Below are 23,636 nucleotides of genomic sequence, written 5' to 3'. Positions count from 1 at the left end.
GGTAAGAGAACTGCTGAAGCTGGTGGAAAGGATCCTCAGCACAAGCGACTACATGTCAGTGAAGGTCCCAACTCTGACGATGACGACTTTGTGCTTGCTAATTTTGTGAGGGATGTTCATACTGGTAGACGCAAAGACTGTGGTTCATCTAAGAGTCTACCCAAGCGTGCCCGTGATGATGGTGATGAAGGTGTTGGTGCCGACTTTGGCGAGGAGGTCGATGTTGTTCCAAAGGTTTGTTGAAGTGGACTGCATTTGTTTCCTTCATTGTTATTCTATCTGTGTTTTCTCTGTCTCTTTTTTATTGCTAATCTTCTAATGTGGACTGCATTTCCCTTTACACAGAGGAAGAAGTATAGTGAGAGCAATGCAACTGAAGATGATGCCGAGGGAGATGATTCTCGATTTAACAAGATCGTATGTTTGTCACTTCCCACTGTCTGCAAGGCTGCTGCTTTATTGAAAGACGCACACTGTAGTCGTGTTCGGGATGCTGGATTCGATGTTGTCTTTGAACTGACAGCAAAGAAAAATGTGTCGCACATTCTTATGTGCTATCTGATGGGAGTGATTGACCCAGCCACCATGATAATGGACTTTGGGAATGGCATGGTTCTTTGAATCAATTGTGATGCAGTTCATCACATTTTTGATTTACCTATGGGACGTCACACTGCACCCATGCCTGCTGCTAGCGGCCATGATGACTTGTTGATTGCCCTCAAGGATGAGCTTGGCTTTGACCATTCAAAGTGTATAGGTGTCAAGGACTTGCTTGAGAAGCTGAAGGTGTTGGTGGAGGAAGATGATCATGTGACTGTTGATCTTGCTGTGAAGGTGTTCTTCATGATACTTTACCAGAATTTGCCGTGCCCCGGGCCTGCAGTTCGTTTGGGCAGGGTTGCTGGAATGGTAGAGAACATGGATTATGCGGCTATGGCGCAGATGGACTTTTGTCAGCTTGTTGTTAATGAGTTGCAGGCAGCTATGGTGAGATGGCAAACAGAAGGTAGCAAGCAGAATTGTGCAAAGGGTTGTGCCATTGTCCCCCTGATTATGTATCTTGATTGCTTGACGCTTCGCAAATTTTCAATTATGCACACGTTGACGCCACGTGCGTCATACCTGACGACCAAGGACCTGATGAAGTTATACAACAAGGGTGTGCTTGTCAAGGGAAAGATTTACTTGGAAACTTACAAATTTGGGAAGCTGCCGGTTAGTGCATCTGAGTTTTTAAAATCAGAGTTTTTTTAAACGTGCATTCATTATAAATCTGAACTTTCTAGTACTCACATGTGTACTTCTCTTTGCTTCTTGTCTTTTTCAGTGGAAGGCGTCAGGTGATATTGTGTACAACCGTCCTGCTGTAGTTCCATGTGGCAAGCCTGATGCGGGGCCTAGCACTCATGCTAGGTTTTATGAGCCTATCTGTAGCCAGCTTCCTGCCTGTGATGATGAGGTGTCGCGTACTCGTGGTTTCACGGCTCGTCGGACTTTTGATAATAGAAGCTCTTCTAAACAGACATTTGTTGGTGGCAAAAAACACAAGGAGATTGATGAGCTTCTTCTGAAGGTTTTGAAGTTGACTGAAGATTTGCCAACCTCTGGTGACAGGTTGAGGACAGTTGCTGGTTTTTTTCCCTGTTGGCCATGGCCCACGAGATGAATATATTGTTGCTGCTCACAATTTTGATTGCGGCGTGGTTGAAAGCCTGAAGATTGCAGTGACGAATATTCGGTATTCGCATGCTCAATTGAAACATTCACAGGAAGAAAAATGCGGTCGGTATGATAAGGATGTTGAGCATATTTTTGATGAAATGAACCGTCAGGACGCTGGCGTCGGCGCTGATAATGTACATTCTAGGTTTTTTGTGCCTTTGAACCTCTTTTGTGTATTATGTGGACTGCTCCTCACTATTTGTTTTTTTGTGATAGGCTGGAGTGGAATCTTCTGGTGTCCATAGATCTAGGGACGATGGTATTGGTCAGGTACAAGTACTTTTGCCATGTTTGTTCTGCCATACGCCTCTCTTCTTGAACTTGCATTTTTTGCTTTCCATTTTATTGTATTTTTTGTGTACTTCACGGTTGTAAAGTGTGTACTGCTTGTGCATAGTTGAAGTTTTTTCTTTTCTTTTTTGGTCGTTACCATCTTATTTTTGTTTTTGGTTTGTTCTATGCCTGTAGACTAGAGTTGTTGCTTGTGATGTGCATAAAGATTCCTACGATGGCTCTGGGAAGGATGAGGACTTGGCTGATGCATCGTCCCCTCCGGATGTTGTAGTTGATAAGGTATAGTTGAATTACTTTTTCTGTTAGTGGGTTGTAATCTAATTTTGTTGTTGTTGTTATAAACTTGATGTACGCTGTTTTGTTCACTCATATGCATTTCTTTTACATATGTGAGCTGCAATAGTTTTACATGTGTGAGCTTCAGTCTTTGACAGAAGTCAACTGGAGTTCTTTTTGCATGTGTGGTCCATAGCCTTTTACATATGTAAGCTTTAGTATTTAACAGAACTGAACTGCAACGTTTGACAAAATGAACTGCAGTTCTTTTTACATATATGTGGGTTGCAGTTGTAGTTGTTTTGACACATGTGGGTTGCAGTTGTTTTGCATATGTGGACTGTAGTTGTTTTGCGTATGTTGTCTGCAGTCTTTGACATAAGTGACCTGTGTGTTGTTGTGTTAATTATCCCCATGCTCATTTGTGTCATTGTGTATTTTTTTTTAAACTTTTCACAGCCTGGAGATGAAAACGTAGAAGTTCATGTTGATCTGAACTAGGAGGATTGTGTTGTTGCGGGATGTGGCAGTGTTGATGCTTCTGTATCGGTTGTCGTCGAGAGTGCAGATCCTTCTGTAGCTCAGGAATCCCATGATGATGTTTCCCCTAGTCGGCATGAAGATTCTGATTTTGGCATTGAAAAGCTGCTGGAGAATGTCGTTCCTGTTGGTAGAGTTGCTGCTTCTCCTTTTTGTCTGGCGGCCAACGATGTTCCTGATGTATTCGGAGTGGAGCCTCATGTAGCTGAAGTATCTAAGGACGTTGCGGTTGACCAGACTGTTGTAAATCCAGAGAATGCTGATGTTGCTACAAAAGGGCAGTCTAGTGAGGTTGTGGTGGATTCGTCGCAACCTAGCCAAGTAAATGTTTTGGTCAGCTCTGAAGAACAACAACATGAAGACTCTAACACTGAAGGCAAGAGTTTTGTTTTTGAACAGTGGAGTTGAAGTTTTTCTCATTCATTTTGTTTAATTACTATGGTAGCTATATTAGATGTTTAATGATAAGTGAAACTTGATCTTTTGTTGGTGATTTTCAAAATAGCTAGCAGAATTTCCTTATCTTAATATTTGAACTTCATTCTTTGGATAAGTGGACTTCATCTTTTTATTACAGATGACGAACTTCCTGTTGTGACACCATCGAGCATTGGTCCAGCTCTTCTGAAAAGATACAATGAGTTGTACACTGCTGTTACGAGGGCTCGGAAGGACAAGAAGAAGAAGTATGGCTTTTTAAAATTTGTTTTGTTCATATGTATTTTCTAATTTCAGTATCCACCCTTTTTCGTTGTTTTTATTTTTTTAATATCTTAGGTTTCAGTTTTTCATAAAAAATCAGGGACATGATTGCCTTAAAAACTGAGGTGGATGATATTACCATTGGCGAAGTTGGTCAATCTTTTTGCGATAAAGGGATGCTCACTACAGGCCTTGTAGATCTTGGGGTTTCTTTGCTGGTAGATAAGTTTAAGGGATCTCCGACGATGGTTGTCCGTACCAAATTTGTGTAAGAATGCAGAAATTTTTGTTTTATTTTTTGATTTTCTTTTCTGATTTCGTGTGACGACCTGTTTGCTTGAGCACTATTTCTTTTTTGGTTTTGTTTTGGCAGACAAGTCTTTGTCATGGTGGTACTGTAGGCAGGAGTGTTAAAATGATGTTCTCTTCAAAAGCCGAGGAGCGTGTTGATAAAAAAGATATGGTGAATAACGTTTTTGTGTCAAAAACCATATTTTGTGTGTTGGTTTTTATAGTGTTCTGTTTCTTCTTCTTGTAATAATTTTATTTATTTTTGTACTTCCAACAGGTCCTGTTTGCAACATTTGATCCACCAGAGACGAGGGATGGCGTTGGTCATTATTGTGTAGTTGCCTCAAATTTGAAAGAAAGGCGGTTTGAATTTCTTGACTCGCTCAATAAACCTGGCAGCCCTGATGCGATCAGGATTTTTAGGAGGATGGTTAAAAATATCAAGTGTGCATGGAAAGAAGGTAGCTCAAGTTCTGATGAGCTGCTAAATCCTCCTACACTTGATGGATTTGTGTTGAAACATGTCATTGTCCCAATTCAGCCAAATGGGTGTGTTCCATACAGCCCCTCTCCACCGTACTATACAAGTTTTTTTATTTCATTTTGTGAAACTGATGTTTTTTATTCTTTTATTGCAGGCATGATTGGGGATTCTATATGTTTCTATTCTTGCAGACTTGGGATGGTGTTTGATTTTCTCAGTTTGGGGTGGAGCACATTGGCTACATCAGAAAGGCCATGCTCTATAGTTGGCTCACATCGAGAAAGTGTTGCCTTGATTTAACATCACTTTTAATTTTTGCACATAAAGGTTGTTTTAGTGAACTTCTTTATTTCCCTTATTTATTTTTTGTCTACTGCTTTCTTCCGCTTCTTAAGGTCTTTTTTTACTAGTGTGTTTAGTTAAATGCGTGATTTAGAATGGATGGCTATATTTTTGTTGTGTTAGTGAGCTGCATTTGTTGTAGACAAGTTAGCTGCATTTATTTTTGGGGCAAGTGAGCTGCATTGTTCTTTATAAGTGGGCTGCATTGTTGTAGACAAGTGGGCTGCATTGTTGTAGAGAAGTGGGCTACATTGTTGTAGACAAGTGGGATGCATTGTTGTAGAGAAGTGGGCTGCATTGTTATAGACAAGTGGGCTGCATTGTTGTAGAGAAGTGGGCTGGATTCTCTTCATTAGTGAACTGTATTTTTATATTATTGAGATGTATTGATGTTTTTTTTTGTATTTTGTGCTGAGTGTTTCCATGTTTTTTCTACACGTTTTTAGGTTTTGACGGGGGCCTTCATGAAGGCTGTACATGACGGTTTGAGTCCCAGGGTTCTGAGGTAGTTATGGAGGATTGTGCCATTGAAATCTCTCCAGATAATTCTGGTTCTTTGGCTGGAGATGGTTTGAACACAGATGTGGCGTCTGGACCTGATGGTGGAAGTGTTGCTCGACCTAGCTCTCCACACAATGTATTTGATGTTGATGATGACGATTTTGTTCCGTCGTGCCCACGCGTCACTAGGACTAGGAGTGCAGCAATGAATCGTCCTCCTATGGATGAGGCTGAAGTATTTCCGAACAAGAGGGCAGGTGGGAGGCTTTTAAGTTGAGATGCTCTATAGAGAAATTGAAGCCTCCGAGGTTCAAATATATTGATGAGGCGAGGAAAATAAAGGATCTTGTTCTCAGCAAAGATTTTGTAACCAAATACCACGAGTAAGTTTTATGAGTGTGCCCTTCATCCTTTTTGTGTGTTTTTTTTAATTTTAATTTTATTGATCCCATCTGTGTATGTTTACTGCAGGAACGCGTTCTTTATGGTGAATAATCCCTTTGGTGACGTCAAAAATTACAATGTTGACTATATCTATAATACATTTGGCAAAGGAGCTTTAATGGACTCGTATCTCGTAGATTTTGTCATCAAGTACTGGAAGCAAGACCCTGAAATGGGTTTAGTTTATCATTCTTGTGAACATGTGCTACTTTCACCTTTATTTATCACGGTAAACATGTCCTGTCATTTTTTCTCTTGTACTGATTTTTTCATGTCCTTGCGTGTTTTATTCTTTTTTCATATCATGTTTTTGTTCTTTTTGTATGCAGTATGTTCTTCAAATGGAAACCTTTGTGAAGAAAGATGATGAAGGACACCTTGTGTTACCAGTTGTGCATCCCCCATTTGTTTTAGAAGATGCAGTTAAGCAGTTCAAGGTTTTTGTGAGCGATGACGAAAACCTGTTGGACGCAAAACTGGTAAGGCCATTGTTTTCCGTCATTTATTTCCTTGTTTGTTGCATTTCTTTGTATAGTTATTTTGGAGCAGTGGTCCTAGTGCTATGTGTCGAATGAACTTTCATTTTTCATTTTTGTTTTTTGATGTGACAGATTATGATGTCGCGCTTCAAGGATGGTCATTATTCTTTATACACGAACCAGCATCGGCAGACGATTGATATCCATGACACTAGGAAGTACACTCGCCATTCTGATTTCACGACAAAGTAGCGCAGGACTGACTACCACTCAGATTGCACTAAAGTGGTATGTCATTTTTTTAGCCAAGTGCAAAGCTTTTTTGTGTTTCTCCTATTGCATTTTCTTAAACTGCACATGCAATGTTAGCACACATAGCACCACACTTGTTAATATAGTGCACTTCAACATACGCGTCACAAAACTGCATTTTCTCACACACACACCCCCAATATGTGTAAAAGAGTGATAAATGGGAATGATCTCACGTGCATTTAAAAGATGGACTATGTAGACCTTGAGAAGAACTTTGTATTTTTTGGTTCGTCTGAATAGTTATTTATCTATGACGTGTGTTATTTTACTTTGTGCTGCATTTTTGCCAGATGAGGAGGATGACTCAGCTGCTGAAGGCGATTTATCGTGAAAACTTGTATAAATCTAAGAACCACCTTGACTGGATTAAATTGGCAGAGAAGCCCTCTTACCTGATCATGCCAGCGCGGGGAACAAACGAGTGTGGAATCTATGTTCTGAGGTTGACGCAGTTGTATGACGGCCAACGTATAGTCGAGAAAATTGTCAAATCTGATGTAATACCATATCTGCTTCTTCTTTTTCTTGTTACTGCTTTTTTTATTTTTTTATCTCACTTTTTGTTCTTTTGACAACCTTTTTTTTAATCACTGGTCTGCATTTTTTTATTTTTCTCAGCCTGCTGTTGAAGATTGGAAGGCGGAGTACATTTTCCAGCTGTTGTTCAATCGTTCGAACATGTTGTATTTTTAAGACATGCCGCCTGACCTACGAGATCTGATTGGAAGCCTCGGGCTTAGTTCCCTGTCGCGGTCACAGACGCAGTAACAGTCATTTGGCATTTTTTCTGGTTAAAAGCCTGTGTATTGACAAGAACTAGGGTTCATGCTGTGTATTCTGTACTGTCTAAGGTAGATAATGTATGAAAAGACTATTTTTCTGTTTTTCTTGTGTTTCGTCTGCTTTTTGCAGCAGCGTATAAGGACGAATTTGTGTGTGTTTCATTTTATATAAATAACCCATACAGTATGTGTATATATATATATATATATATGTGTGTGTTCTTCCGTGTGCACCTGTATATTTTTTGTACTGCACCTGTATTTTTCCTGTACATTTTTTGTACTGCACCTGTTTTTGTTGTACTTGCTGCAGCCCCTCTATTCATGTATGTATTCCGAACTTCATTGCTTTATGATACCGCACTGCTTCATCTAACCAAATGCACTCCATTTGTCTAGAGTTGCTCCATGCATCTCTTCTTTTGCTTGTACTTGATGCAGCCCCTGACACGGGAGGGGTTGGAGGGCCCCCCATTTTTTTATTTGTGGCACTTATTTGGAGATAGAGTTATTTTTGCATGCGTTAGCGCGAGGCTGAGTAGGGGGGTGACCCCCTCCCTACCCCCCTGCGAGGCCGAGCCTGGAACAAGCCGGAGCAAGCGGCGGCGCGGCGTGCCGCGGTGCCGCATACGGAGGCAAGTCCGTCACACCCATCGCCCATGTCTATCTTAGGGGTGTGGCTCTGGGGTTGCGTGCGTTCTAGGGTTGGAAAAACAGAATGTCCGCACTGCGCCTGTCAACCAAGCGCACTGTGTGCGTTAGCGCGAGGCCAGACAGGAGGGTGGGAGGGGGTCGTGACCCCCCTCCCCACCCCCCTGCGAGGCCGAGCCTAGAACAAGCCAGAGCACGCGGCGACGCGGCGTGCCGCGGCGCCGCATGCGGAGGCGAGTCTGTCACACCCCGTCGCCCCTGTCTATCTTAGGGGTGTGGCTCTGGGGTTGCGTGCGTCCTAGGGTTGGAAAAACCGAATGTCCGCACTGCGCTTGTCAACCAAGCACACTACGTGCGTTAGCGCAAGGCCGAGCAGGGGGTGGGAGTTGACCCCCTCCCCACCCCCCTGCGGGGCCAAGCTTGGAACAAGCCGGAGCAGGCGGCGATGCGGCGTGCCACAGCGCCGCATGCGGAGGCGAGTCCATCACACCCCGTCGCCCCTCTGTCTATCTTAGGGCTGTGGCTCTGGGGTTGCGTGCGTCCTAAGGTTGGAAAAACAGAATGTTCGCACTATGCCTGTCAACCAAGCGCACTGGGTGCATTAGCGCGAGGCTGAGCAGGGGGTGGGAGGGGGGTCGTGTCCCCCCTCGCCACTCCCCTGCGAGGCCGAACCTGGAATGAGCCGGAGCAGGCGGCGACACAGAGTGCCGCGGCGGCGCATGCAGAGGCGAGTCCATCACACCCCATCGCCCCCTGTCTATCTTAGGGGTGTGGCTCTGGGGTTGCGTGCGTCCTAGGCTGGAAAAACAGTATGTCTGCACTGCGCCTGTCAACCAAGCGCACTCTGTGCGTTAGCGCGAGGCCAAGCAGGGGGTTGGGAGGGGGGTCGTGACCCCCCCGCCCCAACCCCCTACGAGGCCGAGCCTGGAACGAGCCGGAGCAGGCGGCGATGTGGCATGCCACGGCACCGCATGCAAAGGCGAGTCCGTCACACCCCGTCGCCCCTGTCTATGTTAGGGGTGTGGCTCTGGGGTTGCGCACGTGGTTTGGATGGAAAACAGAATACCCGCACTGCGCCTGTCAACCAAGCGCACTGCGTGCTTTAGCGCGAGGCCGAGCAGGAGGGTGGGAGGGGGGTCGTGACCCCCCTCCCCACCCCCTGCGAGGCAGAGCCTGGAACGAGACTGTGTGACGGGGTATTGTGTGGAGGCAAGTCCATCACACCCCGTGTGCCTGTCATCCAAGCAAGGGTGTGACGGGGTATTGTGTCATGGTAGCCAAGAGAAAAGATTTGCCAAGTGGATGAGGCGGTTTGGCACGGGCTAGCCGTGGTAGTTCTTGATTGGCTGAAAAAACAGCCGTCTAAGCGAACTGCAATGCTTAATTAACAGCACATCTTCTGTCCCATACCGAACTGCACAGCGGACTGCATTTTTTTAGGTGGGAGGGTACTTGAGTTGCGTTCTAGTTGTGCATTGTGGGGCTTCTTTGTTTTGGGCTGTGAGAATGATGTCATTTGTATTGCTTGTACCAACGTTGTGCACTGCAATGCGTGTACCAAGTCTGTGTGTTGTGCACTGCACGAAAGTGGCTGCAGACCCTCTCGTGCTTCATTTAAGCATGTACTGCACTTCATGTATACACTTTGTGGACTGCCTTATGTTACTTTGATGAACTGCATTCACCTTTGTTTACGTTTGTTTAGAATGGTATGCGGATTATATTTTTTTAGAAATATTAATGGTCTTTTTCTATAATTACTCTTTGTGGACTGCATGTGGACACATGGGTACTGCTTATGTTTACCATTGTGAACTGCATTCATCTTTCTTTTTTAGGTATGAGTTATAGTCAGAGTACGTTTTTTTGTTTAACGTTGTTTTTTAATATGTTTTGTATCTGTGTAGTATGTTTTGGTATCACACATTAGATTTTTCAAAGTTGTCTAGATACTTGTTCTAATACAAACTCGGGAATCATTACTTAGTGCAACGACATTGTTTTTACAAAGAAACATTCGATATGAAGCAATGAACATAAGCAAAACCTAGCAGACATGAAACAAGGAACAACGCAACCACTAAAGTAAAATGAAACTAAACATAGCCATGTTCATGTCTATTACATCGTAGATGATTCTCCATGACTCATATGTTGCGAATGTTGGGGAATGTAGTATTTCAAAAAATTCCTACGATCACGCAAGATCTATCTAGGAGAAGCATAGCAACGAGCGGGGAAAGCGTGTCTATGTACCCTCATAGACCGAAAGCGGAAGCGTTTAGTAACGCGGTTGATGGAGTCGAACGTCTTCGCGATCTAATCGATCCAAGTACCAAACGTACGGCACCTCCGCGATCAGCACACGTTCAGCTTGGTGACGTCCCTCGAACTCTTGATATAGTTGAGGCCGAGGGAGAGTTCCGTCAGCATGTCGGTGTGGCGACGGTGATGATGAAGTTACCGGCGTAGGGCTTCGCCTAAGCACTATGATGATATGACCGAGGTGTGTAACTGTGGAGGGGGGCACCGCACATGGCTAAAAGATCAACTTGTGTGTTTCTAGGGTGCCCCCTGCCCCTGTATATAAAGGAGGGGAGGGGAGGCCGGCTGGTCCTCCTAGGGCGCGCCAGGAGAGGGGAATCCTACTAGGACTCCAAGTCCTAGTAGGTTTCCACCTAAGGAAGAGGGGGAAGAAGGAAGGAAGAGGGGGAAGGGAAGGAAAGGGGGGCGCCGCCCCCTTCCCCTAGTCCAATTCAGACCCAAGGGGGGGCGGCCAGACCCTCCTGGCCCTTCCTCTCTTCCCACTAAGGCCCATAGAGGCCCATTAGTTCCCCCGGGGGTTCCGATAACCCTCCGGCACTCCGATAATTATCCGGTACCTCCCGGAACTCATCCAGTGTTCGAATAACATCGTCCAATATATCAATCTTTATGTCTCGACCATTTCGAGACTCCTCATCATGTCCGTGATCTCATCCGAGACTCCGAACAATCTTCGGTCATCAAATCACATAACTCATAATACAAATCGTCATCGAACGTTAAGCGTGCGGACCCTACGGGTTCGAGAACTATGTAGACATGACCGAGAAACATCTCTGGTCAGTAACCAATAGCGGAACCTGGATGTTCATATTGGTTCCTACATATTCTACGAAGATCTTTATCGGTCAAACCGCATAACAACATATGTTGTTCCCTTTGTCATCGGTATGTTACTTGCCCGAGATTCGATCGTCGGTATCATCATACCTAGTTCAATCTCGTTACTGGCAAGTCTCTTTACTAGTTCTGTAATACATTATCCCGCAACTAACTCATTAGTCACATTGCTTGCAAGGCTCATAGTGATGTGCATTACCGAGAGGGCCCATAGATACCTCTCCGATACACGGAGTGACAAATCCAAATCTCGGTCTATGCAACTCAGCAAACACCAACTCAAGAAACAAATCTCGATATACACGGAGTGACGTTTGATAGCACACTAAGTGTTCCTCTGGTATTCTGGAATTGCATAATCTCATAGTCAGAGGAACATGTATAAGTCATGATGAAAGCAGTAGCAATAAAACTAAACGATCATTAATGCTAAGCTAATGGATGGGTCTTGTCCATCACATCATTCTCTAATGATGTGATCATGTTCATCAGATAACAACACATGTCTATGGTCAGGAAACATAACCATCTTTGATTAACGAGCTAGTCAAGTAGAGGCATACTAGGGACACTCTGTTTTGTCTATGTATTCACACATGTACTAAGTTTTCGGTTAATACAATTCTAGCGTGAATGATAAACATTTATCATGATATAAGGAAATATAAATAACAACTTTATTATTGCCTCTAGGGCATATTTCCTTCAGTCTCCCACTTGCATTGGAGTCTTGGTGCTGATCATGTTTTGCTCGTGAGAGAGGCTTAGTCAATGGGTCTGCAACATTCAGATCCGTATGTATTTTGCAAATCTCTACGTCTCCCTCCTTGACTTGATCGCGGATGGAATTGAAGCGTCTCTTGATGTGCTTGGTTCTCTTGTGAAATATGGATTCCTTTGCCAAGGCAATTGCACTAGTATTGTCACAAAAGATTTTTATTGGACCCAATGCACTAGGTATGACACCTAGATCAGATATGAACTCCTTCATCCAGACTCCTTCATTTGCTGCTTCTGAAGTAGCTATGTACTCTGCTTCACACGTAGATCCCGCCACGATGCTTTGCTTGGAACAGCACCAACTGACAGATCCACCATTCAATATAAATACGTATCCGGTTTGTGACTTAGAGTCATCCGGATCAGTGTCAAAGCTTGCATCGACTTAATCATTTACGACGAGCTCTTTGCCACCTGCATAAACGAGAAACATATCCTTAGTCCTTTTTAGGTATTTCAAGATGTTCTTGACCGTTGTCCAGTGGTCCACCCCTGGACTTTGGTCCCTGCTAAACTAATAGCAAGGCACACATCAGGTCTGGTACACAACATTGCATACATGATAGAACCTATGGCTGAGGCATAGGGAATGACTTTCATTTTCTCTCTTATCTTCTGCAGTGGTCGGGCATTGAGTCTGACTCAACTTCACACCTTGTAACACAAGCAAGAACCCTTTCTTTGCCTGATCCATTTTGAACTTCTTCAAAACTTTATCAAGGTATGTGCTTTGTGAAAGTCCAGTTAAGCGTCTTGATCTATCTCTATAGATCTTGATGCCCAATATATAAGCAGCTTCACCGAGGTCTTTCATTGAAAAATTCTTATTCAAGTATCCTTTTATGCTATCCAGAAATTCAGTATCATTTTCGATCAACAATATGTCATCTACATATAATATCAGAAATGCTACAGAGCTCCCACTCACTTTCTTGTAAATATAGGCTTCTCCAAAAGTCTGTATAAAACCATATGCTTTGATCACACTATCAAAGCGTATATTCCAACTCTGAGAGGCTTGCACCAGTCCATAAATGGATCGGTAGAGCTTGCACACTTTGGTAGCACCTTTTGGATCGACAAAACCTTCTGGTTGCATCATATACAACTCTTCTTTAAGATATCCATTAAGGAATGCAGTTTTGACATCCATTTGCCAAATTTCAAAATCATAAAATGTGGCAATTGCTAACATGATTCGGACAGACTTAAGCATTGCTACGGTTGAGAAGGTCTCATCGTAGTCAACTCCTTGAACTTGTCAAAAATCTTTCGCAACAAGTCGAGCTTTGTAGACAGTAACATTACCGTCAGCGTCAGTCTTCTTCTTGAAGATCCATTTATTCTCTATGGCTTGCCGATCATCGGGCAAGTCAACCAAAGTCCACACTTCGTTTTCATACATGGATCCCATCTCAAAATTCATGGCCTCAAGCCATTTTGCGGAATCTGGGCTCATCATCGCTTCCTCATAGTTCGTAGGTTCGTCATGGTGAAGTAATATGACCTCCAGAACAGGATTACCGTACCACTCTAGTGCGGATTTTAATCTAGTTGACCTACGAGGTTTGGTTGTAACTTAACCAGAAGTTTCATGATCATCATCATTAGCTTCCTCACTAATTGGTGTAGGAATCACTGCAACTGATTTCTGTGATGAACGACTTTCCAATAAGGGAGCAGGTACAATTACCTCATCAAGTTCTACTTTCCTCCCACTCACTTCTTTCGAGAGAAACTCCTTCTCTAGAAAGGATCCATTCTTAGCAACGAATATCTTGCCTTCGGATCTGTGATAGAAGGTGTACCCAATAGTCCCCTTTGAATATCCTATGAAGACACATTTCTCCGATTTGGGTTCGAGCATATCAGGTTGAAGCTTTTTCACATAAGCATCGCAGCCCCAAACTTTAAGAAACGACAACTTGGGTTTCTTGCCAAACCACAGTTCATATGGTGTCATCTCAACAGATTTAGATGTTGCCCTATTTAACGTCAATGCAGCCGTCTCTAAAGCATAACCCCAAAACGATAGCGGTAAATCAGTAAGAGACATCATAGATCGCACCATATTTAATAAAGTACGATTACGACGTTCGGACAGAACATTACGCTGTGGTGTTCCAGGTGGCGTGAGTTGCGAAACTATTCCACAATGTTTCAAATGAAGACCAAACTCGTAACTCAAATATTCACCTCCACGACCAGATCGTTGAAACTTTATTTCCTTGTTACGATGATTTTCCATTTCACTCTGAAACTCGTAATTCGATCGTCGGTATCATCATACCTAGTTCAATCTCGTTACCGGCAAGTCTCTTTACTCGTTCTGTAATACATCATCCCGCAACTAACTCATTATTCACATTGCTTGAAAGGCTCATAGTGATGTGCATTACCGAGAGGGCCCAGAGATACCTCTCTGATACACGGAGTGACAAATCCTAATCTCAATCTATGCCAACTCAACAAACACCATCGGAGACACCTGTAGAGCATCTTTATAATCACCCAGTTACGTTGTGACGTTTGATAGCACACTAAGTGTTCCTCCAGTATTCGGGAGTTGCATAATCTCATAGTCAGAGGAGCATGTATAACTACCCGACCTACGATCCAAGAATTTATGCCTTTGGTTTGCAGATTGGAAAGACAACTGACACCCACCATTGCGATGATGTCGTACAGTGGCAACCTATCTTGGTTGAATGCTTCGGTCACGTCTCTTCTGGTGTTTGCCATGTGCACTCTCAAATTCCCTCCCAAGCTCATTGAGATCCTTGATAAGATCAGGCGCAGATGCCTCTGGACCAAGAAAACCGAACAGGGTGAAAAATCTAACTCTTTGGCTGCTTGGGATTTGGTTTGTCGACCCAAGAAAAAAGGGGGCTTAGGGGTGATCAACTTGAAAATTCACAATGAGGCCTTACTCCTAAAATTCCTCCACAAATTCCTTAACAGAAATGATGTGCCTTGGGTCAACCTTATCTAGGAAAATCACTATGATGGCAAAATTCCACACGTTGTGGACCCCGTTGGCTCGTTCTGGTGGAAGGACATTCTCAAGCTGACCCCCATCTACCGAGGAATCTCTCGGGTTCAGCTGGTGGATGGCACATCGACCCTCTTTTGGAAAGATCTCTAGAGAGGGGAGGTACTGCAAATCTCTCACCCTCGTGCCTTCTCGTTTGCCATGCAAGAGGATATGTCGGTCGCTAAAGCAATGGCCAATATGGACATGCAAGCAACCTTTCACCTTCCGGTCTTGCCCCAAGCTCTAGCTGAGATCCAGGATATCCAATCACAACCAACGTGGATCTCTCCATCGACATCTCTGCATGATGTTTGGCACATTCCTGGGGCTCCACACTCTACAAACCAAAGGACTACTACAACAACTACTTTAGGGACGGGGTGGCACATCAGGCATTCAGTCAACTTTGGAAATCTAAGTGCACTATGAAAATCAAAGTTTTTGGTTGGCTCTTGTTTCATGACAGACTCAACACGCGCAACATGTTGAAGAGGAGGCACTACAATATTGGCAACAACTTCAACTGCATCCTCTGCAACCAGCACATTGAGGAGACAGTTGATCACATGATCTTCTCCTGCCCTTTTAGTCAGAGTTGTTGGGCTAGACTAAACTTGGCTTGGCCAACATTCCTTTGCCGCCTCGATCTTCTTCAAACCACAAAGGAGGTCTGGCCGAACCCATTCTTCTATGAAACATTCTTGGCCGCGACGTGGAGTATTTGGAAGGCGAGAAATAACAAACACTTCAGAGGACTGGCTCCCAGTGTTGATTCTTGGCTCAAACGATTCAAGGAAGATTTGTCTTTACTGCAGCATAGGGTTAAAGCAGCGCATAGAGCTGCTCTGGTCAACTTTTGTACTTCTGTTGTATAGCCTCCCCCTCTATTTTTGAACTGATTGGGCATCTACACCTTAGTGTGGTTTGCAATATGATGTAATGTAGCTGATATGTCTATGTAAACCTCCCATTTATATAGATATATGATAAATAGTAGGGGTTTTCCCCCTACTGTCATTTGTCAAAAATAGCAATAAAACTAAACGATCATTAATGCTAAGCTAACGGATGGGTCTTGTCCATCACATCATTCTCTAATGATGTGATCCCGTTCATCAAATAACAACACATGTCTATGGTCAGGAAACATAACCATCTTTGATTAGTGAGCTAGTCAAGTAGAGGCATACTAGGGACACTCTGTTTTGTCTATGTATTCACACATGTACTAAGTTTCCGGTTAATACAATTCTAGCATGAATAATAAACATTTATCCTGATATAAGGAAATATAAATAACAACTTTATTATTGCCTCTAGGGCATATTTCCTTCAGCGAATGCATCTATTGTTGCATACTTGATAAGCTTATCTCGCAGCGGGCAAAAACCCCACAGAGAATGGTCCTCCTCGCGGTTACTTTTTTCTTCATGTCATGGTAGTGAATGTCTATCAGCCTGCCAGCAACATCAGCCAAAAGAGTCAAACTTCTTTTTATTGTATGGGTCTCTCCATTCCACCTGAATATTAATGTAGTTGTCGGAGTTGATCTCCAAGCCAGATAGCTTCAGCTTGTTTTTGTCTCCTTCAATGGCGAATCTGGCCAAGGTGTATTCATCATTCATGAGGAATTTGTCTAGTTCCATTAGCCTGCAAGATGTTTGTATAGACTGAATATAGTTTATTTTTTAGAACCACCAATGTTTTTTTTGTTTTTTCCTAAACTAAAGTTCAATATGAATACCTGAATCTGTTCCAGTGAGTAGCTGCTAATACTTTGTACAACATAACTAGTAAATCTGATAATAGATTCCATGAACAATGCATGTTTGTGCATGTTTGTTTTCTTGAATTGAATTTCATACATGTTTTAGATAGTAATGGTGCAGTTTTCTATTGTTCAGGAAGATAATTTGTATTTGATAAAACAAAATAGAACTGCGTGTATCGCTAGATCATCTAATTTAAGGACTGAACACATTGGTTACATGGAGCCAGATGAAAACTGTCAATGAATTCCTATGCCATGCTTTTTAAAAATGAGAACCAAAGTTTAAATAATGGCAATTGCGATGAAGACAATTTAAAATCAATATTTGTCGGATTACGGGTTTCGCAGACCCTTGAGAGGTTCGAACTCTGGGGTGCGCATGAAGAACACTCTCTCCCCAGCTCGCTCGCTAAACGATCCCACGGCCTAGCTCGACGAACCTAAAGAACAAGAGACACAGGGGTTTATACTGGTTCGGGCCACCTTGCGGTGTAATACCCTACTCCAGTTTGTGGTGAATTGCCTCGAGGGGCTAAGGATGAACTAGTACAGTGGATGAACAGCCTCAGGAGATGAGGTGTTCTTGAGCTAGATGATCTGGTGGGTGTGAGGATGATCTGAATGATTCGTCCCTCGATACGGTGGTGGCTAGGTCCTATTTATAGTGGCCTTGGTCCTCTTCCCAAATGTTTAGGCAGGAAGGGATCCCACAACGGCCAAGTTTGAAGGGGGACAACTAGTACAAGCTATCCTGACAAAAGTAGTCTTCGCCTGCCAAAGGCTCTGGTGGTGACGCTGCTGTGGGCTCCGTGATGACCTCCGTCCTGCCGTCCTGCTGGTCTTGGTCTTGTTGCACCGATATGGAAACCTTTGTCTGATGCCTCGGGACCCCGCGTTTGCGCTTGCCTCCTTAGCACCAAAGAGGAAACTGGTACACTGCGCCCGCTGGCGCCCGCCTGGCCTTGGTCTTCATGGCTCACGTCATGTGAACCTCGCGAGGTGCACCTTGCATAGATATCTCCGCTCCTCGGGAGCCTGCCTAGCGAGGCTGCCCCCGGGGAGGCCTTGGGGCCGTCCGCCTCGCGGGGCTTGGCCCCTCGCGAGGGTCTTGAGTTCTTGCTGCTGAAGCTGGGCCGCACCGGGCCGTTGATGGAGCCACGCTCGCGGGCCGCAAGCAGGCAAGTCTGGGCACCCCCGTTCCCAGGACACCGACAGTAGCCCCCAGGCCAAAGGCGCACTCGAACTTGGCTTCGAGGCGAAGCCAAGGGCCCCAACCGCCTGCGGACTTGATTGACGTGTGGCGATTGATGGGACGTGGGCGCCTCCGCTTCCCCACGCTGCCTCGGCAACCATTCGACTTGACGAGACCCTGCAACATGTAGAAGAAAGCCATCATTACCTGCGATCATGGAGGCTGCCGGTTGGCCTCCTTCTGGCTATAAATGAGGGGGGCAAATCCCCCATTGCTCATCTCCTTCATGCCGCCTGCTTCTCCTTCTTCCTCCTTGCCTTGCTGCCTTACTGCAGTCCTATTGCGGCAACGAAGAAGTTCTCGGCCACGGAGAAGGGGAAGGCTTGCCAGGAGGGGCCCGGCTCGCCACCGCCCAAGAGGGGGCGAGGCCGCCCCCATAAGCATGCTGCGACCCCTGCTATGGCTCCTCAGGGGCAAAGTCGTACTCCCTCGTGGACCGGCATCGTCCTCGGCGGCCGTAGTGGTGTCTCCTCCCACGGCGGGGGCCGCTCTAGGCGGAGCAGCCCTTGCGCCAAGGGGAGGCATGCCGTGGTCGCCCGGCCTCCTCGGCCGCGCTTCCATTCGGTGGAGGTGCTCCCGGAGTTCGTCGTGTGGTCGGAGAGTCCGGCTGGCACCTGGCTCCAGCTTCCTCGCTCCTTTGCCGACGAGCTGCCAACCGGGGGTCTTGACGGCCTCTGGCTACAGGCCGGCGGTTGCTGCAGCAAGGCCTCGTGGGTCGCGGTGGAGGTCTCCTTCGCAGGCAACGTGGCCCTCGCCCGCGGCTAGCAGATGTTTGCTCGCGCGCGCGGCCTGAGCAGGCGATGCACCCTCCACTTCAAGTACGATGGCACCGCGACCCTTTTCGTGAGGGTGTTTGGGGAAGATGGTCGCCGCGCAGGGTGCTGCCCCGAACACAGCGGCGGCGACGATGAGCTCGGCCTGGGCGACGGCCGTGACGAGGCTGAGGGAAAACTTGCCCTTGGCAATGGCCGCGGTTCGCCCAGTGGCGGCAGCTTCTCCGCCAACAAGAGCACCAGCAGCGGCAGCTACGACCAGCCGCCTCGCTGCCTGGCTCGCTTCGAAGACGGTGCTGGGTCGTCCCGCTGCCACGTGGCGGTGAAGCGCGAGGGGGGCTCAGACTGAGCCGAGTCCGGGAGGCCCTCGGAGCCAGGCCTCGTGAGCTACCACGGTCGTGTGGGCCGCTTTTGTTCGACTTTTCCTTTCTTCCTGCATTTTGAAAAAAGTAGATGGCCCTGCTGGGGCGTGTAATGAATTGTGCTCTTTATGCTGCTATGTTATGCTTATTGCTCTGACGTTGTTCATGCTCCACGTAGATGTAAAAGGGGTGACTTAGCTTGATACGCTCGGGGTAGTTTCCCGTCTCGTGAGGGCGTGCCTTCTAGCATCTGGTGAGGCCTCCTTGTTGCCGACTCGGGAGCCGCTGACCTCGGGAGGCATCGCAAAGCTGAAGAATTTGTTAGGACATCTGTCGGGTGCCTTGTTCCTCCTTACGCGAGCCATCAGGCATGGGCTAATCATGGCTTAGTGCACCACGTCGTGGTACCCGTGGGGCACGGACTTAGGAGGGTGCGCCAGTCACAAGCTCATTCGAAGGCGCCTCGCGAAGATCAAGGGAGCCGAAGCTCTGGGGCGACAGGGCTTTGGTGAGGTGTGTCTGTGGTTTAGGCTAGCCCAGCGCACGCACACACCAGCCCAGCCCCCGCGTGAGGCGCACGAGGGAGAGCGTCGGGTAACTGTCGTCCTCCCTGATGCAAGACAAAGAAGCGAGCGAAGGAGCAAGAGAAAGGGGAACTCAACCAAGCCATCAAGAAACGTCAGAACTCCAAATTTCATTAAAAGGTTGCAAACCAGCTACAGAAAGCAAATGAACAGCCGCGTCTGGCACCTAGTCTAGTCTTCTCACCAGCGCGGAGCTAAGTGCAACCACTAGGACGTGGGAGGGTGCCCCCCAGGCCCGAGGGCGGCACTCCGGAGACTCCGGGGCGTGTACAGCCCCACCCATTATTACGTGAGGGTGTCACGAGCGAAGACCTTCAAAGGTACTGGGCCTTGCTTCATGGGTAGAACTTACAGAGGTGCTGGATGTTCCAGGCGTTCTGGATGGGGATCCCGTCCTGCGTCTCCAGGCGCACAGCGCCAGGCCTGGAGACGCGGGCAATCCTAAACGGGCCCTCCCACATGGGTGAGAGCTTATGCAGCCCTTCCCTGGAGAGCACCCGCCTCAGGACGAGATCGCCCACCTCGAGCATCCTGGAGCGGACGCTGCGGCGGTGGTATCGCCGCGGCGCCTGCTGGTACCTTGCCGCTCGGAGCGAGGCTTGGCGGCGGAGTTCCTCCCCTAGCACGAGGTCCATCCCCCGCATGGCATCCTGACGTGCCTCGTCAAATGCCAAGACCCACGTGGAGCGATGCTTGACCTCGTGAGGGAGAACCGCTTCGGCTCCGTAGACGAGGAAGAACGGAGTCTCGCCCGTTGGGGTCGCAGTGGTGCGGATGGACCACAGCACGGACTGGAGCTCGTCGTGCCAACCCCTGCCGCAGGCCTCGAGCTTCTTCTTGAAGGTCCTTGTTTTGAGGCCATTTAAGATCTCCGCGTTGGCGCGCTCAGCTTGGTCTTTGCTTCTGGGGTGTGCCACTGAGGTGTAGCATATCTGCGTTCCAAGATTAGCACAATATGTTTTGAAGAGATTGCTAGTGAACTGTGAGCCGTTGTCAGTGATGATGCGATTAGGGACTCCGAATCGGCTCACGAGGCCCTTGATGAACTTGACTGCAGAGCCGGCTGGGATGGTGCTGACGGCTTCCACCTCCGCCCACTTGGTGAATTTGTCGATGGTGACGTAGAGTAGCGGTAGCCCCCGGGTGCTCGAGGGAATGGACCCAGGATATCCAGCCCCAGACCGCAAACAGCCACGAGAGTGGGATAGTCTGGAGGCCCTGAGCAGGCTGGTGGATTTTCTTGGCATGGAACTGGCAGGCATCGCAAGATCTCACCAGCTCAGTTGCGTTGTTGAGTGCCGTGGGCCAGTAGAATCCGCTGAACGCCTTGCCCACTAAGGTGCGCGACGACAAATGATGCCCGCAGTCTCCACTGTGTATGTCAGCTAGCAGTTCACACCCCTGCTCCCTGGAGATGCATCGCAAGGAAACATCATTTGGTCATTTTCAGTATAGCTCATCGTCCCGGGTGCAGTAGGCTGTAGCTTGCCAAGCCACGCGCTCCGCGTCCTCCTCCTTCTCTGGCAGGGTACCTTGTAGCAGGTACGCCTTGAATTCTTCAGTCCAGCACCCCTCCTAGGTTCGAGTGCAAGGAGCAGGCACGCTCCTGAGGTCGGGCCGCAGGCGGGGTCTCCTGAGGTTGGTGATGGGGGGAGCTCCACCTGAGGCGGCGTAGGATCTACAGCCGGAGGGGCCGCTGAAGGCTTGAAGAGCCGCTCCTCGAAGACGTCGGGCTCCTGGGGCTGACGCCTTGACGCCCTCTTGGCGATATCATCGGCTTCCTTGTATGTGCCGCGGGGCACATGCTGCAGTTCTAGGCCCAAGAATTGCTTCTCCATTTTGCATACCTCCGCGAGGTATGCCTCCATGTGCTCGTCCTTCGGCTCATACACCTTGTTGGAAAAGTTGACGAGGAGCTGAGAGTCGCCCTTGATGGTGAGGCGCTTCACCCCCAAGGCCGCCGCAGCCTTGAGGCCGGCGATCAATCCTTCGTATTCCACGATGTTGTTGGAGACCTTCTCACCCCGCTGGAAGTAGAGCTGCACGACGTAGTAGAGCTTGTCCTGGGTGGGCGAGATGAGCACGGCCCCAGCCCCCACGCCCTGGCGCGCGAAGGCGCCATCGAAGTACATGACCCAGCCGTCTGGTGCTTCGCTCCCTGGCGACAGAGACCGGTCCTCACCCGCTTCGGGCCCAGGAGCGTCAGTCCACTCCGCCACGAAGTCGGCGAGCGCGGCTCCCTTGATGACCCTTGTGGTGCTGAACTCCAGCTGGAATGCCTGCAGCTCGATGTTCCACTCAGCGACCCTTCCCGCAGCATTGGGGCTGCGGAGTACCCTCTCCAGTGGGTAAGCTGAGACGACCTTAATGGGGTGGCCTTGGAAGTAGTGGCGCAACTTGTGCGCGGCCACGAGGAGCGCGAGCAGAAGCTTCTGCGGCATGGGATAGCGCGCCCGCGCGTCTCGTAATACCGTGCTGACGAAGTACACCGAGTGTTCGACGAGGGCGGAAGTGTTGGTGGAGTCCAAGATCTCCTAAGACTGGGGCGCTCCCTGAGACTGGGGGACCTCAGGAGTTCGGTCGCCTATCGGGGCTACCACAGCCTCAAGAGCGTTGTCTTGTGGAGCCCGGTCATCTGCTGGCGTTGCTGTGGCTTCAGGGGCACCGTCTTGGTGCTGCATCATCCCGACCGAGTGTGCGGCGTCATGTGGCAGGCTCTTGGCCTGGCGCTCCTCCGAGACAGCCACCGGCGCTGCGCTAGCAGAATGAGGGGTGGCGGCTAGGTAAAGCACCAGGGGCTCGAGAGGACAGTGTGCCACCATCACAGGTGGGCTGGTTAGGTATCTCTTGAGGTCTTGAAATGCAGTGTCGGCCTCTGGGGTCCACTCAAACGGGCCCTTCTTCTTCATTAGCTTGAAGAACGGGAGGGTGTGCTCCCCCAGCTTGGAGATGAAGCGCCCCAGCGAGGTCACGCAATCCGCGAGTTTTTGCATTTCCTTGAGAGTCTGCGGCGGGCTCATGTCTTCTATTGCTTTGACCTTCTCTGGGTTCGCCTCGATCCCCCTGTGCAACACGAGGAAACCCAGCAGCTTGTCGGAGGGGACACCGAACACACATTTCTCCGGGTTGAGCCGCAGGTCTACCTTGCGCAGGCTGGCGAAAGTCTCCTCTAGATCCTGAATGAGGATCCTTGCCTCCCGATATTTCACCACAATGTCATCGACGTAGGCCTCAGCGTTCCTCCCGAGCTGTTGGCCTAGAGCGGTGTGCATCAGCCGCTGGAAGGTCGCCCCAGCGTTGTGCAGCTCGAACGGCATGCAGGTGTAGCAGTACACCCCGCACGGGGTTAAGAAAGACGTCTTCTCCACGTCCTCTACCGCCATCTTGATCTGGTGGTAGCCTGAGAAAGCATCTAGGAAACACAGCAAGTTGCACTCAGCGGTGGAGTCAACGATCTGATCAATACGCGGAAGCGGGAACGGGTCTTGAGGACAGACCTTGTTGAGGTTGGTGAAGTCAACGCACATGCGCTCCTTCCCGCCTTTATTGGTCACGACGACCGAGTTCGCCAGGCACTCCGGGTACCAAACCTCGCGGATGACACCTGCGTCTTGTAGCTTGCGGGTCTCCTGGACAATGAAGGACTACTTCTCTACGGACTGTGGCCGCGCCTTCTGCTTCACCGGGCGCACATTCACGCACACCCTTAAGTGATGCTCGATTATCCCCCTTGGGACCCCAACCAGCTGCTTGGGCTCCTAGGAAAATACCTCCTTATTCACGCACAGGAAGTTCACCAATGCCTCTTCTTGGTCCGAGGCAAGGTCGGCACCTATGGTGAAGGTGGCTCCTGAGGCCTCGTCCTCGTCGACCGGCACCTGCTTTATCTTGGCCCGATCTTGAGAGAACAATTGCTTCTTCTTCGCCGGTGCAGCCCCTGGGTCCCAGGCGTTGCTTCGCCTGCGAGGTGCACTGCCGCCGTGGCCCTAAAGGCGAGCTTGAGGGCCATCAGGGCCTCCTTGGTGTCTCCAGCCACGGTGAGGATGCCGCTGCTCCTTGGCATCTTCATAAGGTTGTAGGCGGGATGCG

Source organism: Triticum aestivum, chromosome 5D (genome assembly GCF_018294505.1).
Source record: "Triticum aestivum cultivar Chinese Spring chromosome 5D, IWGSC CS RefSeq v2.1, whole genome shotgun sequence".
In the NCBI taxonomy this organism is placed as follows: Eukaryota; Viridiplantae; Streptophyta; class Magnoliopsida; order Poales; family Poaceae; genus Triticum; species Triticum aestivum.
The sequence above is the reverse complement of the archived record's forward strand: the minus strand, read 5'-3'. Positions refer to the sequence as shown.